General features: G+C 41.1%; 1 protein-coding gene across 2 annotated transcripts in view; it reads right to left on the bottom strand.

Annotated features, from left to right (window-relative positions):
• The window catches only part of mapk8b (mitogen-activated protein kinase 8b), a 76,186-nt gene extending 66,663 nt beyond the window's left edge, over positions 1-9,523 (bottom strand). For both annotated transcript variants that reach the window (XM_044102992.1, XM_044102991.1), the window contains exon 1: positions 9,382-9,523. The gene's annotated coding sequence lies outside the window, so the exon portion shown is untranslated. The remainder of the gene's footprint in view (positions 1-9,381) is intronic.
• Positions 9,524-14,674: the final 5,151 nt, after the last annotated feature.

Genomic DNA, 14,674 nt, shown 5'->3' with positions numbered 1-14,674 from the left:
TTGGTGGTTGGGGACATGACTTGTGTGTTCGGGTGCGCTGGTGTGCGATTATTACAGCAGGGCACATTGTGTGCTTATGTGTGATACTGACTGGCCCATCTGCTATTACCTCACTGTAACACGATCTCCATTATGTCACCAAGGAAGATCCCGTATTCCACATCTGATGAGTGAACCGTAGCTCCTAGCCGGACTGCGTCTCCGTGCCAAAGCCGTACGAATCAGGACACCCAGCTGGTGGAGTTTGATGTTTCACAGCGTAAAATGTACCATCTTTTCCTCGACGTGATGGGTATTATGTTTGTGCCCCCCTCTTCCAGATGTCTCGAATCAATTTGACTATATGCGAGCCATTTTCCAACTTGTTATATGCTCACTATAATTTCAGTCACTTAGAACCCTCAGAGGCTGTTTCCAATGTCAAATCAAAACAGACAAGGGGTAGATCTTTGTCTCCACCATGACACTTTCATAAATTACTGCATTTCCCCCCCCCACTCTAAATCTTTGAAGTAGATCAAAAGCCTAAACCTGAGGAATATCATGTTGAAAAGACAGGAAAATGGCTTTGCCCTCTGACAACAATGCACGTAAAGGTCACGAAACGAAAAACTGTCAGCAGCATATGATGATTGATAAATGGTTAAAAGGTTTTTAGGGTAGAACAGGACTCAGTTTGTGTTTTTGTCCAAGAACTCATACATTGCTAGCCTGGCCATTGCCTTCCTTCGCTATTCCACTCGATTCAAATCTCACTTACAGTGCAGTCTGGTCTTTTTTCCATTGACTTGTGATTCTCGTTGGTTTGAGAACAGCAGCGAACAGCAGAAGTTGTGAACAAGAACTGCTTTGGAATTGTAGTCTGCTTGTAGTTTTAGCAGTGGCAGCGGATGAAGCGAGCGTAGCCGTTCAGTCCGTGTTGGCTGAGCTTTCAAATACTGAAATAACATCAACAGCCGCCTCATTTGAGTCGGCCTTTCTCTGAAGTTGTACGTGTGCCGATGATTTTCTAAATATTTTTTACGGATTTCATCACACGGATTTGTTCACGACACAGCTGCTGGTTGGACCTCCTAAACAACATGTTACTGAGAAAAACTCTGAACTGGATTTCAACAAAAACATTTAATGGTATCAGGAGCTGATGTGTAATGAAATAGGACAATAAGGTTTGTTTTATTATGTGCTAAATATGTAGATGAAAAGAGCTTGGATCCATTAATAGTGGAGACTTTACAATAAGGCTTAGAGCCACGGTGCTAAAAGTGGATCAAATCCAGAGCTGCAGGAAGGGATCCAAACTCTTAAATGATTTAAACATCGGAATGATAGCCAATACGTCTGTTTTGGTCTGGTCATGCAAAGCAACCTCTCCAAAGCATCTGGGGAAAACACACACAATTGTTTCCATGAAAGTTCATAAAGTTACCATTTTTGAGGAGCTCTTGTTTGTTTTAAGTAGCTTAAGCTCAGAAGTGATGTTATGCAGACGTTAAATCAGGAAAAACATTTTAACTGTTATTGTCATACATCTGATTTTTTTTTTCTTTTTTCCATTAATGTATGTATTGTTTTAATATAAAGAACATATATGCAAGATATCCCTCCATTAGAAGTAGGCACACAATCCAAAATATTGATTGATTTATAAAAACATGCAGGGCGTGCTGTGGTGGCGTAGGGGATAGCGTGTTTTCCTTTTAAAAATAAAATAGGCCCACAGGATTATAGAATTTTCACCATACCTAATAGTAAAGATGAGATGGATTTCCACTTTTCCAACCTTTGTTTTATGTTAAAAAAAAGTTCAGTCTTATTCTAATCACTCACAATACTGAGTGGAAGAAAAACAAAACAGACTCCTTCTTTTCTCGGTCGTTCAGAAAGATACAGAACAAAACATTCCTAATTTTCTGGGGTGTCGTCTTCTCAGTACTAACCAAGATTCTTGTGTCTCTGGCTGGATTTCATGCGTTTCCATCTAAAACTCTGATGCACATCAACACAGTTAGTGAGGTCCAGTGGGATGTGGACAGGAGCATTCCCGTTAATCGGTTTGAACTGATTGACTGGACATACTTTTCTATGATTTACTGAGAATGCTGGGGCTTTTTTTCCCCACACGAAGCCCGAGAGAAATGGATCATTTCCATCAAAGACGTTTAAGTAAAAACCTCACTCACATAGAATCAGGCCAATTCCAATGAAAAAGGGTCATCTCTGGGGCTCCAGTGCAACAAGATGGAGCCGTTCTGCATTAAGCCCGTTTTCATTCAGTCATTAATCAGAACAAAGTGCTGCTTTACTGTACAAAACTGGTGTGCAAGAGATTTTCTAATTAACAGAAGCACAGCCAGGGTACCTGGATGAACCACAGCCAGGGCTTTTAAATGTGGGCAGGGAAAAAAAGTGCTCTGGACTGTGTCATACGTTTATTTGTCCTGCATCATTCATAAGCGCCTGGCACAGAACCGCACGGCCGACCTGAAAAGCCCTGCTCATATTTGGTGTTTGCAGACCCCCGAGTACAGGTTTAATCCAGTGCAAATCTTCAGCGCTCATTATTTGCTTAGCAGGAATTTCAGCTGAAACGGTCATCAACATTTCGCCTAAGACAGATGTGCCTCATTAAAGGTTAGAATTCCCAAAGCAACCCACAACTTCTTGTTTAATTCCCCTTCCAGTAATTAAGAGTCAGGTTTTTCCTCACGTCTTAACAGAGAAGATGTCTGAAAATGTGAGAAAAAACAAGAACAAAAAAAACAGGACTTTGTGTTGACAAATATAACCTATACATCTCAAAAATAAAGATGAAACTGTCGTTTTATCAGAAGATGTGTTTCCATTACAAATGTGCGCAAATCTTTGTGTATTTTGTGCCAGAATTGAAAAAAATTTGGAAATTAAATTAAAAATCCCACATGAATAAGTTCGTTCACGCAACAAGCCATTAAAATCATGCCAACGACAAATGCAAACAGTTATACGAGATATATTCATAAGTCAGCCATGGTGCTAGCGCTAATCATCTAGCAACAAGCAACATACTTGGGAGCGGCTGCATATGCAGCGTTTTGGGGAAATTGTAGTGGGTAATTTTATGGAAGATTCATGGATTCAAGCCAGCCGCATTTTCCAAAAAATGCAGCTGGCGGTCAAAAAAAATTAATAAAAATTCATCATCCTCCTTTTACTTCCTGTCATCTTCAATAGTGAAGATGACAGGAAGGTGATGATGGCAAAAACGAGGCCACAGTCATTTTTGCCAGTGGTGACATCCAGCTGTTGATCACAACTTGTGTGATGTCAAAGTGTTTCAAGTCAGCTGAAAAAACCACGTCATTGTCGCGCAAAAAAACATTTTATCGAAAAACTTATGTTTTTTCAAAAAATGCTGCATTTCCATGAAGCAAATTTATTTTCGGAATTTTAATTTGGGCAATTTTATTGTAAATGGAAACACAGCTAGGGAAAGAATAGTGGATATTTAACAATACATCTCCAGCTTACAGGTGAGAAGATAGATAAGGTTTATGCCTATGAAACTGTTTTCCAATTATTCATGAGAGGAGGAGCTTCGTCCTTGAAGGCGGGGCTAGGTCCAACCAGGTGTTTTGAAAAAGCTGAATGGTTGCCGTGGATATTAAAGGATTTTTTGTCAGGAAAGAGTCAAAGAAACACTCCATGTATGTCTTTGAAGAGGGGATAACATTCTAACGCAATGTAAAGCTCACAAAAGTCAATTTAATATGGCACTGCACCTTTAAAGCACTCACATGTGGAATAATGGTCATGTACCAACAGATTACTAATTTTACTGCTTTTTTTTTTTTTTTTTGCCAGGTTCACGTCTTCAGCAAAACAGAACGGCAGTGAAAATTAAGAGCAACATTAACATATAATGTCAAGTTTATATGGTCGGAAAAATAGAGCCCTCAAACAGCGTTCCTCCGTTCCACCAGAAACACAGTAATGATGCAGTTAGGAAAGTCTTTAAAAAGTTACAAGTGAAATCACGTGGGTGGTACTCGCTGCTGTTCTGACTCAGGCCCAGCTATACCGGACGGGAGGCCCCCCCCTCCCCAAACCTCCAGGGTTATGTACGATTATTCTTTTTTTAACATTCTGCCGGACCCGGGACAGCTGTGTGTGAAACGCCGAAGATGCACGAAGGCAGACGTGGACAATGGCTGCTACTGTGCGCTCATGTATTTGTGTTTTAAAGGAAGGACCATTAACCGGTTAGTTACAGGAAAACTCAGCAGGGTTCAGATACGGTTTGTCTCGCTGCTGGTTCTGAGACGCCGCAGTCTCCATGGGTGGCCCTTACACACACACTCACAAATACATACCGGTATATATTGTTATGTATAAAAGTGACTTTCTGGAGAAAAACAATAAATGAATTTGCACATAAATTATTGAGAATATTTGCTTAAACGCATGCTTCGTATCTCTCTGACATGCCACAAAACATGCATGATTGAACACATAGGTAAGAACACAAACAAAAGGGGACGAGAACTTAAGATGCTTGTTTATGCAACTGCTACATAATCCTTTCTAAAAAAGACACACACTGGGTTATGTTTTTCACTCGCATTTACATTCCCACCCCCCGCTGGGCCGTAAAAACAAACCACACAAAATATGGCGTTTGTCCTCTGATTAAACAGCCCCGCATTCCAGCGAACCGTGCTGGACTGGCCGGGCAACAGCCATCATATTGACAGTGAGACGTGCGGTTCGTCTGCATGATCGCTCATGAAGGGAGGCTTTATGGCTCGGCCAGCTCCCTATAATCAGCTTTAAATGGACCCAAAGCATAGAAGACGGACAGAGCCCTCCTTCCCTTTCGTCTCGGCCAGCCGGCCTCCGGGGGTCAGGAAAGTCAGTGACAACAACTACAGCGGCCATGAAGATACAAGTGGGTTCAGATCACTCCAACGCCTCTAAAAATTCATATTTATGACTGCGAAGGTGCAGAAAAAGTTCAGTTTTTTTTTTGTTTTTTTTTTTTAAACAGTATGATCCTAGATCAACCGAAATCAAACAAGCTTGAGTATGAAGACGGTCGAGCATACTGCTGAAAGTTGGTGAGGACTGACAAATTCCAGACAGAAACTAAGATTTATATTGGAATTTGTCCCATTTGGATGCAAAGTTACAGAAGCATCTCAGAGTCTGAGACTGAATGGACTTTCATGTGTTTACATGCTCAAAATAAAGTGAAATTAAAGTTTTGAAGCAGAAAATTGAAAGTCTTCATGCCTCTAAACCCTGCTACAAGCCTGGAAACAAGAGTGGGCCCAAAATTCCTCCACAATGATGTCAAAGTCAGTCATTGCAATGCTTTATTGTCATAAGAACAATAAAGCAATAAATTCATTGAATCCCAATTTTAAATGTATAAAACCTTTCAATTGGTTGTTAAAGCCAAATAAAAAAAAAAATTGGGATTCTTAAATCCCCCTCTCCCGAAAAAAAATATTCCTAAAATCTTTCTCGTCTCGTTCTCATGAAACCAATATTGCGCATCGTCTCCACATGTACGACGGATTTATTACGACACCCTTATTAGTCATGCAGCTGCACTTTTACGTTCTCTGTTCTTCAGATTGACTTAGAGAAGCTCTTTAAGTTGGCTTAGCCGATGCGCCTGAAGCTACACAACATAATACGCCAAGGCTTTACGACTGTATCTGGTGACGGTCAGAAGCGAAGCAGTCAGTGCCCCTATGGCGGGACTCTGGGGTTACATTTCTCAGTATTTTTTTTTATGTCTCCTTTTGGTTCGTACAGTCTCGTGGAAAGGTTTTCAGGTTTCAGCTGTTTTAGCCGTTGGTTGGATTGAACAGGGTGGCCTCACCGGGAACTCTGGATTCAACTCACCTCTCCTCTGAGAAGTGCTTTTCAAATACAGCCCAGTCTAAGAGACAGCGCTCAAGTGGTATCCCAGATGTACGCTACGCATCAAGAGTTTGATTGGTGTCCAGAGCAGACGGCGCCCAAGCGGCCTCTGATCCAATGGCTTTCCAGTGGCTTTATGACTTGAGATCTTAATAAAGTGTTTGAATGACTTTCCAGTGCTTTCATTCAGCCTAATTCCCTTTAGTGGAGGAGAGCAAGTTGCCTTTGAGTGCCGGGAGGATCTGCCCTGAAGAGCTTTGCAGGTTTTAACCATTGAAGAATCCTTACAGAAGGGAATTTTCCCAGTGCAATTCATCACTGTCTTTACTGTTTGTGTGTGTGTTTGAGAGCGAGTGTGTGGGTTTGCGATGAGACTTTACAGCTATTTGTGGTGATTTCGCCTCACTTTGACCTGGTGATGTGTGTCGTTTTAATAGGTGAGGAATCAGATTAGTCCTGGATGTCCTCCACATGCTCTGCGTAGGGCGATGGACCTCGTCACGCAGAGGCAGAGGACCACCGCAACCATGAACGTGTGGTTGCTCTGGCTGACATGACATCACAGCGAAGGGAGGACAGAGTCCAAATAGTAACACAACCCGTTGTGTAGTCAGACGTTTGAGAGTTAATGACAGACAACCATGAAGGAGAAAACTTCCTTTGATGACAATATCTTGAGTACATGGCATCTACGTTTGTCATCATCATCAATATTACAACAGTGTTGTGGGTAATTTGTGTAGTCTTCCCCAAGAGACAATACATACAGTCTCATTCTAACCATGAATCTTTAATGTATGTTGGTTCTCTCTTCCGTTTCCTGCCTAAATACTGACAATAAAGACCACTAGGACCAAAAAACATCTCCGTTTCCCTTGAACTTTTTACATTTTCACATTACAACCAAACGTATGTGATGCATTTCTCTAAAAATGCATCACATTTTAGAGAAACCTGAAGCCTTATTTAAACAGTTGTTTTTTAGTGAAACTATAAAATGATTATTGCCATTGAGTCACTTGTTTACAGGTCTGCAGTGATTGGAGTCTCGCACACCAGCACTTTCTGAAGCCAGGTCTCAGAGTGGAACTTTTCAGGAACACTCCCTGCAGACATGTGAGGTTCTCCGCAGGTGTGGATTTGTCAGATAAGACATGCATGGCAGATAAGAGTGGAAAAAAATGGCGGTAGTATTGTACTGCACTGCAAAAACACCAAATCTTGCCAAGTATTTTTGGTCAAGTTTCTAGTGCATGTCATAGTAGACTCGAAATAAGACCAAATATAAGAGCTAGTTTTAAGTGAATAATTCTTAATATTGATGAAAAAGTACTAGTTTCATTGCCAGATTATTTCTCTTACAAGACATTTTCCTCATCTTATAAGTGAAACAATCTGCCAATGGAGCAAGTACTTTTTTAACAATATTAAGGAATTATTGACTTAAAACAAGCTTGTATGTCTTGCTGAAAAGTTATTTGTAAGTTTTTAAATTTGAATATGTCCTTCTGGTAAAAATGTATCTTTATTCTGCTAATATTATCACTATATTCTCATAACATAGTTCACAAAAAAAGCATAGCCCTGGTACAACTTCCAGAAGGGATGGATAAAGCCAACTTTTTTGAAAATATTTTCTGTCATTTGTAATTTCTCTTTCAGAAAAACAAGAGCAAGAAATAAAATTGATTAAAATCAGGTATGAAAACATCTGAGATTTTATCTTGAAGTCATATCGCCCAGCCCTACTGGAGACTTGATTGGCATTTGGAAGAAATGAGCTGTGAACATTGCACTCAGTCGGTGATGGCAACTAATTTTGTTTCTTTCCAGCACACTTTAGAAGCAAAATGGGGATAGAGTCTGGATTTTGTCAGTCAGACTTGTAAAAAATGTTTTTAAATGTCTCTCATGATGTTTTCGTGCATGCTCAACACACAGCACAATACAAGGGGAAATGTGCAATTTAGAACTCGATGTCAATCCAAAAATCTTAAGAGTGCATGCACGCTCACCAAAGATTTACTTTACAAAATGTTTGTTAGATAAAGTCCACATGTCGTTTCCATGGGAGCAATGGTCAAAAACAGAGCACAATGGTTTGGGTTTTTTTTCCCTTCACAAACGTATCTGTGTAGACAATAGTTAAAAAACATAGAAAAGTAAATTAGGCATTATGTTGTACATATGTTGAACAAATCCGAAATATGTATATCCACTGTGTGTCGAAATATGACTTTTTAAGTCTTGGGAAAATCATGAGTGGAGGAGATTAGCTAAGTGTTTTGTTCAAATCCTCCTGTGGTGTTTTGCTCACCACAGAGAACGATGACACACACACACACACACACACACACAGTCACATCCCCTCTCCCAGCGCTCCTGGCATCAGTCATAGTACTGTGTGTAAGACATCCCGCATTAAGTTTGTATTGGAATGTGGACTTCCACCGCCCTCCTCCTCCTTCATCCCTTTAATACAGACATAGGAGGGGGAACTGCCATAATGTTACTCTTTAGGTTTGCAGAGCTGCTGTGTGTGTGTGTTTGTGTTGTATGAAGCTAGCACCCTGCTGTGATCACAGAGGGAGAATGTTTCTGTCTGCTCACAAAGAACCTCTGTTCAGCATGGGACCTCAAGAAAATATGTAGAAAAGCAATTTTCTGTGTTCCCTGCCTCAGAATTTTATTGTTCATGTGAGGGTTTAATAGCTGCTCTGTGATATTTACAGGACGTTGAACAAACTACTATCTCTCTGCTATCAACTTTGAGCGGGATACGTTTCACAAGCTCATCGATTTGCTGTGATAATACATAATTCTTTGCAAACAATATTCATATGCTGGTTAAAAAAATTCTTTGATATTTCAAAATTGGTGCAATTACTGTTAAAACGGAAAAGTTTCGAGGAGCAGTGGTTTCCAGAATAAGACAGGAGAAGAAGACAAAGGTTAAATAAAAAAGGAGTTTTTTCAAAAAGCTAGCTTTGAATAACTTAAAATATATATTTTAGAAGTTTTACTGCACCGTATTTCTTTTTACTTTTACTTCAGTAATATTAAGTATCGCTACTCTAAATTTCTAGCTACTCTACCCGCAGCGAGCAAGTTCCCTGAACATGTTTTAACCAAAAGTGCACGCACAGTTTACATCAAAGTGATGCCTCTTTATCATACACAAGCTTTGTTGTTTTAATGTTATTTTCTATCTAATGACGTCTTTGAAATGCCAACCGCTCAAACAGCAAACCCTTAACATTTTTCATAATTCATGTATTCAAACTACTCTCGATTTTGTTGTTAGCAAAGCTAACAAGGAAAATATACTAACGCTCTCTCAAACCACACGCAACTGAGTCACTGTCGCCAAGCGATTATTGGATAAATTAAACAGCGACAGTCCGTCACCTTCTGCAGACATTTCTTTCACTGCATACTCAATTGGACTTTAACTTTGTGTTAAAACGTCACCTGGAGAAAGTTGGGCGGCTCGGTGGCTCCACTCTGCCGGGCTGCAGACAGAAAGCCTCGTAAATGTTCCTGTGACACACCACCAGCGACTGCGGCCACGCAGCGGGGGCCGGACGGCGTTACACAATTACTTTAAGGCTGTGACAAGTGGTAACCAGCGCCATAGCAACTATTTTTACCTGCTCTTCTTCTGTTTCATTAGCGTTTGGCTAACAAGTATATGAGCATTACCGCCCCCAACTGGCTGTAATGTGATTTTATCCGTCATATGGTTTTAATGTTATTTTAGTACAGCGGACCGGCCAAGCCTCGTAAATTCCTGCGGAACATGTTTTCTTATTCATGTATTCAAAGTGGGGTGTTCGTTGCGTTGTGAAGATCGAAGGGGGTGTTCGTGCGTGCGTTCTGAAGATCGGGCAACTGAGCGTTGTGAGCTAGCGATTATTGGATAAACCTCGGCATCCGGTGTACGATTTTCAAAATAAAAGCTCCTCCATACTCAATACATAGAACGGACATATTTAATTTGTGTTTGCGGCGTCACCTGGTAAATTGGTCCACGGACGGTACCGTCCCTGCAGGTGGTTGGGGACCACTGGACTACATGACGGAGAAAAACGTACTATCTCTCAATGCATGGTTCCTGCTTTGCCTCCACGTTAAGAATATCTCTTATTTCTTCCCTCTTAAGTCCTAAAATATCAAGATATTGTACTGCTGCCTAATTTATTTGTATCCTCTTGGTTTTGGATGTAACATTAAAAGTGGCATTAATGTCTATGGCAAGCTATTTTTTTTTTTCCTGTTAGTCTAATTTCCTGAATTGCAGCATGAGAAAATTTCTCCTTAGTGTTTGTCTGCTGCACAACAGTCTCTCTTTTCATAACGTCACATCCCCAACAGGCCACACTGATTTCCTCCACAGTTACAACACTCTGGCTGTACTCCCTGTCCACACTTACCATACTCAGGATCACCAACACACCTTACACACTTCTTTATCCCTTTGCAATCTTTTGCCGAACAGCCAAATTTCTGACACCTGCGATATCTCATGGTTTTCGGTATGTATTCCCTTATACTGAACTTTGCAAATAATAATATAAGGGATTCAAGGATCTTCTTGCTTGCAGACTCAATCAACACAGATTCAGAGTACCTTTTCTCAGCCCATAGTCAATTTTTTAGCACTTTTGACCGTTTTATCTCAGACCTGTAAGTTCAAAACAAGCTCTTTCCTCTCCATTCCCAAAGGAACTCCTGCGTGGAGGCCAGACCTGTCTCCTACCTTTGCAACTTTACTCACCTTTGCATTACCAACAAAAGTCAAATTAGTTGCTTTTGCAATCTGTTCATCACTACTGCACCAAATCAGCAAGTTTCCATCTCTGAACCCACCAGTTTCATTCACTGAACCCTTCTTTAGTGAACTCTAACATAACCCTTACTAACACTTATGATTTCAGTAAGTTTCAAAGGACTTAGTTTCTCACCTTCAAGCCATGTCACAATATTTGGGATAGCTTCTCTTTTATTCTCTTCCTCACTTTCTGTTCTCCCTTCACTAGAATTTGTTTTCTCCTTTCTCTTGTTCTCTCCTTTCTCTGGCTTTTCCCTAACGCCAGTTCACATATTTCCTCTACTTTTCCACTTAAACCAGTTTCCTTCCCGCTCTCTTCATACTCCTTTGATTCTTCTGAGTACAATTGCACACCAGACTTCTAATATGTTTTTTTGTTTTTAAATTTGAAAAAAATTCTCTATAATTTACATTCCACCTTTCAATAATGACCTGCTCTCACATGACCCAACGCGTAAAATATATCGAAGTTTGCAGTTACAAAGTGACAAAAATGTGAATTAACAAAACAGGCGTTTCAACAGAAGTCTGACAAAGTGCATACTGTACATCTTTCTGTGGTCACAAACACAACAAATCCAAACGTGACCTTTGCCACCTGTTTTCTTCTTCTTCTCCTGGGTCTGAAGCAACATCCAGCAACCTGTGAAATTACCGAAAGTCAAGAGAAGCGCAGTCACCGTCATGGTTCTTGTTTACATTTTGTCTCTATTTATCCATCTACAGGGGGGGAACAAACAGTTTGAGCTCTAAAAAAAGAAGCTCTTTTTCTTACATCTTGTTTGCCTCAACAGTGGTTCTACAGCCAACCCCATAAGAGGCTGGATTTTTTTAAGCCGTCTCTCTGGGGGGCTAATCTTCCATTCCATGCTTTAAGCCAAAAACCATTCCGGGACATGGAATTTTTCAGTCTTCACAATGCGTGCCTCCCAGCCTCCCTGTGTACCTGGCTGGCTCCCCAGACAGCTACCAATTGCTTGTAAAATAATAATAATAAAAAAAAAAAAGAACCCACAGAACTCGTTATGTCTCATAATCAAGATCAGATTTGTTTTCTCCGTCCACCTCGAATGTTTTTCTCAGCAACACGTTTATTTTCTTCTGATTTTCTTCTGATATTTCTGCTGATGGTGCAGAAATAATACAAGGCGAGTAATATCACGGAGCCTCATTACTCTGTTTATTTAATTGCTGGCAGTAAAAAAATAGCTGTACACAAGACCTGAAATCGGAAATCAATAACAAGAAGTTACAAACTCAAAGAAGCTGGACTGAAGTTCCTTAAACTAAATTATAAACTGCAATTGTCTTCATATACAAAGAATTGTCAGTCTTTTTCCAGAAGGATCCCTGCGTTGCGTCTTGTTATGTCAGCTAATTGTTTCCGTGCCGTGTCCTGAATTTGTCGAAAATAGATGTATATGAGTGTAGCAAGTGTGTAAAACTGTTTATATTCCACCTCAAATCCATCTTCATTATCCATGTATATTTGTTTTCCTTAGTTCTTGAATTGTATTTTATTTTGACGGAGAAGCTTTTATTTTCTTGTTTCCTGTTTTTTGCGTCATATCCTCTGTGTTCGCGCTGCTCTCCTCAGTTCGCGCCAAGCTGCGCTGGGGAGAGGTGTGCGTGGGAAAGCCAGAGCCCAAGAACTGTGCTGATTTTATTTTTGTTTTAAACAGTCCTGTCAGTTCGCGCCAAGCTGCGCTGGGGAGAGGTGTGCGTGGGAAAGCCAGAGCCCAAGAACTGTGCTGATTTTATTTTTGTTTTAAACAGTCCTGTCAGTTCGCGCCAAGCTGCGCTGGGGAGAGGTGTGCGTGGGAAAGCCAGAGCCCAAGAACTGTGCTGATTTTATTTTTGTTTTAAACAGAATAAACCTGCCCTGCCGCAATACACTCCAGTGTCCTCGTCTGCTGGTTCCTTTTGCATATCACACACAACGCAGAGTACTACAGATGAGCCGGATAAGAGCGGCTACAGTGGTGCCGTGACCCGGATCCACACTGCTTCGGACAAGTTCATCGTGGTTCGTGAAGAGTGGATCAACGTCAGCTGGTCACCTGAGGTTGCTTGTTACATTAACACGTTTATATAGACTGAATAGTGTGACAGTCCAACGTGGAATAGTGTTCCAGTAACAAAAACAGATTTTGTATACATTTGTTTTTATGTAAAAAAACTGTTAAAAAAAAAAAAAAAAAAACTGAAAATGACTTATATTAAAAATAAGGCAGATGAGGATAAATGTTCGTTGAGTGGTATTAACTTTTCTGTGGGGAGAGGGAGAATGATTGAGGCTTTGCCTTTTACCCCAGTTCGAAACACTAATGATGCAGGTTCTCCAGCCTTCAGTTCTACACGTGTAGTTGAGAATGTATCTTCTAGTATTGTACATGATGGTGCGGTCTCTGACAATTCAGCTAGTGCTGACCCACCACTAAGTGACCTTATTACAAGCATTGCACAGCAAGTTGGACAGTCCATAATGGACCGTCTTAAGGGTGAATGTGGGGAAGGGAGTGTTATGGGTCTGCAATCTCAGGGTAGTGTGGGCCAGTCACAAGGTGAACCTACTTACCTCAACTTGACTGGCGCAAAGCTAGTACTACAGCCAGATGTCAAAGAACCCCCCATTTTCAGGGGAGATGGATCCGACAAAAACACTATTGACGAGTGGGAAGAATTAATGAAAATCTACTTCAGAAAACGAGGCACACCCACTAATGAACAGTACTCTGAGATCCTCTCTAAGTTGATGGGGAAAGCTAAGGATATTGTGAGGATAACACTGCGAAGCAGCCCTTCACTAAAGCCTCAGGAAAAACCAGATATTGTCTACAGCATTCTCAGACAACATTTCAGTGATGTGCCCTATTCATGTATGCCTATGGCCGACTTTTATAACACTGTGCCACTAGCAAGAGAAACACCTCTAGATTACTGGGTACGCTTGAACAAGGCAGTTGATGCAGCAGAAGAGGGCTTGAAGAGATTAGGACGGCATGTGGATAACCCTTCCCAAGAAGCAACTATGATGTTTGTGAAACATTGCCCAGACCCAGCGCTTGCTGCCATTTTGAAGTTCAAAGCACCAGATAAATGGACAGCCAGTGAAATTCAGGAGCACATTGATCGTTACCAAATTGAAACCAGAGAGCAGGCATTCTCCAGGTCGAGATATCCTAAACTAGCTACAGTTCATGCTCAGGCTTCTGTTCCTGAACAATCACCACCATCCTGTCACTTAAGAGACATTCCATCGCACCAAGAGACTGGTGCAGCAGCCCCATCACATTGTAATGACAGCTGCATGAAAACTCTAATCGGTCTCTTAGAACGTACTCTCTCACAGAACAGTCAGATTGCAGGCAGACAGAACTCACTCAGTCAAGTGCATCACAAAGCGTGCAGGGTTTGTCAGTCTCGGGATCATTCTACCATCTCACATTGCAAACAGAAACGCTTGTGTTTAGCATGCTTTGAACCAAATCATATTAAGCGAGACTGTCCCAACCGCTTATCTGTCAGAGGTGAGCATGGCCTCCAGCCACAAGACCCCCAGCATTTAAACTAGATGGCCTACATGGGATGAGGGGTGGTGTGGGCTTGAAAGAAACAACCCTCAATAATAATGACATTGAACAGCAATATGAGAAGGCACGTGCAGCAGCACCAGTTGGTGCTAGGGTGATAGCTCAAAACACACAACGAGTTGAGCCATTTGATGAACTATTTTATACACCTGTGACTCTAAATAACAAGTTTCAGTTACAGGGGATGCTTGACTCTGGTTCCATGGCCTGCACACTGAGTGAGAAGGTGGAAGAAATGATGCTGAATCAGAACTCACTTTCAGAACCTGTTCCCCTCTCTGAAGAAATCGTTCTCATTGGTTGTGGAGGGACACTCAGCAAACCTCGTTGCATGTATGAG

Source organism: Gambusia affinis, linkage group LG20 (genome assembly GCF_019740435.1).
Source record: "Gambusia affinis linkage group LG20, SWU_Gaff_1.0, whole genome shotgun sequence".
NCBI classification, from domain to species: domain Eukaryota; kingdom Metazoa; phylum Chordata; class Actinopteri; order Cyprinodontiformes; family Poeciliidae; genus Gambusia; species Gambusia affinis.
Note: the sequence above shows the minus strand (reverse complement) of the source record. Positions and strands in the feature narration are given on the sequence as shown.